Source organism: Procambarus clarkii, chromosome 59 (genome assembly GCF_040958095.1).
Source record: "Procambarus clarkii isolate CNS0578487 chromosome 59, FALCON_Pclarkii_2.0, whole genome shotgun sequence".
Taxonomy (NCBI): domain Eukaryota; kingdom Metazoa; phylum Arthropoda; class Malacostraca; order Decapoda; family Cambaridae; genus Procambarus; species Procambarus clarkii.
The window spans coordinates 8171014-8174371 of NC_091208.1; positions in this window are offsets into that span (position 1 = coordinate 8171014).

Consider the following 3358-nt stretch of genomic DNA (forward strand, 5'->3'; position numbering starts at 1 on the left):
TCGGACGACAAATATTTGGGAAACAGGATTCAAAGAAATTTGTAGAGTTACATAAGAAAGTTATTAGCCAACCCTACGGCTATTTGCTAGTAGATCTGGGTCGAACACTCCCTCTACTATAACATTACGCGGTAATATTGTTCACGAACCACCCTATGAGATAGTTTACCAATGGTGAGCAAGAAAGATGTATTGGAACGAGTATATAATGACCCCTCATCTAGCGGCGGACTTGGAGGGGTACAGAGGTTGTATAAGGCCGCCAAATTAATTAACTCTAGTATAACTCTTGCCGATGTAAAGGACTATCTGAAAAGCTCTGACTCCTATACGTTGCATTATTTACAACCACATAAATTCCCTCGGCGTCGGGTGTTAAGCCCTAAACCGCGACTATTTCAAGCTATAGACTTGGCCGAGATGAGTTTATTGGACAAACATAATGACGGAGGGAAATTCTACTCGTATGCGTAGATATTTTCTCCAGGTATGCTCATGTAGTACCCTTACGCAACAAGAACGGGAAAAGTACCAGTAACGCTCTGGCTTTAATTCTAGATTCACCTCATTCTCAAGGAGTGCGCAAAATTAATTCTGATCGAGGTGGTGAATTTTATAACGCCACTATGAAAAAAATGCTGGCAGCAAAGAAAGTACAGTTGTATAGTGTATTTCCTCAGGAGACTAAAGCTTCAATCGCTGAGCGGTTCATACATACTTTAAAAGGTAAACTTTACATGTTTATGATGGCGCACAACACTTTAAAATACACGCAGGCTCTACCAGATATTGTGAAAACATAATTTAATCCCCACAGAGGATTGAAGTGGAAGACACCCACGGAGGTGCACCCCTCTATCCTCGCCAGCGAACACGCCAAACAATTTGATTTAATGTATAAAAGCCAGAGCAAATCAAAGAGAACTGTCATTCCTCGATTGAGTGTTGGTGATACAGTACGCATGACTCTATCTGATCGCATTTCCAAGTTTAAGAAAGGGTTTAAGCAGCAGAACACCCGAGAGATATTTACAGTTACACGTATTGATCGGAGACAACACATCCCTTTATACTTTCTAAAAGATCTGAATGGGGAAGAAATTGATGGTGGCTTCTATAAACAAGAGTTAACATCCACACATTTGCCTCAAACCTTTAATATTGAAAAGGTAGTGGGGCAACGCAGAGTCTCGGGCAAACTTCAGTATAAAGTTAGGTACGCAGGTTATGATCGATCATTCGATCAATGGATTGATGCTGCTGAGATATTACATTTATAATGAAGAAGCCCTTAGTTTATAAATACAAGGAATTGATCCAACTATTATCAAAACTTCAGTATTCCTCGAGAAAAGAATGATTGAAAAATTGAAGAAACCACATATAAATTGTTTATCAGAAACTTTTAATAACTTTTAAAAAAAAAATTGCCCGTGCCTGACAAGGTCGTTAAAAAGTTGAAAAAATATAAACTGCTTATTCGGTCACTAGCCTGTAAGAAACCTTCTGTGTCAACTAAGAAACAGATATTAACCAGCAAACGAAGAGGTAGTATTTTATCCATTATTTTACCGATTGCAGCTAGTTTAATTACACGGTTGTTCAGTAAGTAAAGTAAAATGAAAGCCTTTTATCTCGTACCGCGTAAAATAGTGGACAACCGGAAAGCTGCACACAGCCCTGCTTACCCCCCTGTGAAAGTTGCTGCTCAACATCTTACTGTCAAACCTCCTCCTCCTCAGTTGCATACCAACCCTTCCATAAAACATTTAATATATTTGAAGTTGAATGTGCGAGATCATGAATATGCAAGATCCTTGCTAAACTATTATGATGATACTGGAATCGTTCGTTGGGATCTGAATGGAAATGTATTGGCTCAAGTATCTGGCATACATATAATTAACGACATTATACATAAAATGACTGTGCTTAAATCTGTTTTTTTTACCGGATAAACTGCCCATTGCTCAACTGTTTTTCACACTAACTTCTACACCACGAGATTTATTCCGTAATACCACGGCAAGCAGTAACGTGTATGAGGCTCCATCTGTTAAAAGAAAGGCAACTGCAAAGATTGATCCTCACAGTAAAAGGAATGCTTCCTGGATCGTATATTAAGAGGTGAGTGTATATAAATGTGTATGTAATGTGTAGCTAGCTTTACTCGGCAAAAAGCAGTCTAAGGAGACAGAGCGATGGACACTCACGTGATATACGCCACCAGCGTATCAGATAAGCATTTATTCCCAAATAACATCCCTGCATCGTTCCAAAATCGATTGTTTAACCAGCTAGAATTAGATCCCAGGAGGAGTTATGAAATGTGTCTACAAAAATTACTCCTCCCCACTTCCCATTACGTTATTAAGCTTGATAATAATGAGGCGTATATACGTGTAGGCATTACGTATGAGAAAGTGGGCGAGGGGAGATACATGCATTCAAAGCACTTATTATCATCTGATGTTTTACCCGGAACTATAAAAGAAATTAATACCATGATTAATACAGAAATAGAGGCCATATTTTTAAGTAATGCTAAACTGAGTTTTTTAGGAAAGTCATTAAAACAATTTTCAGCTAAATACGAAATGCATTTTATTAAATATGATTCTTCTTCCAATCGAAACAAGTTCACTACAGTGATTAGTGAGGAGAATATTAGCTCTGCAACGGGGCATAAAAACATCAGTAGAGTTACATTATCATTTGGGACAGCTTTTTGGAAAGTGTTGGGCTTAGTTCCAGAAATTGAATATGACATATTCGCAAAACGTCAGTATGCCTCGAGTGTAGTTAACACATGTACTGCCCGAAACGCTGCGCGTGCTAGTGGCTTTACAAGACTGTAATTACCATATTTGTATCCTCACATTCCTTATGTACATTCTTGTATATGCATAAATAAATAAATAAATAAATGTCTATTCCCGCCAATGCCTAGAGGAGGAGTTGATATTCTGTGTTTACTGCGAAATCTCTCCTACTAGATATGGTAACCAGTCTGTAAATATTTTGGATGTAATGTCCCTAAATGGAAGTGATAACAGCAACAATAAAAAACTATATGTGCATCTTAACACCAACATGATAGACAGCGTCAGCATCACTATTAGGGATCAAGATGGTAACCCAATACATTTTGATGAACGTGGGTGCACCATAGCAGTCTTGCATGTACGTCCCGTAGCAAGAGGTATATATTTATTTATTTATTCATTTATATACAAGAAAGTACATTGGGTTTGTGAGAATACATAGCATAGTACAGTAATTGCACTCTTGTAAAACCACTAGTACGCGCAGCGTTTCGGGAAGGTCCTTAATTAACAGATAATTTTAAGTAGGTAAA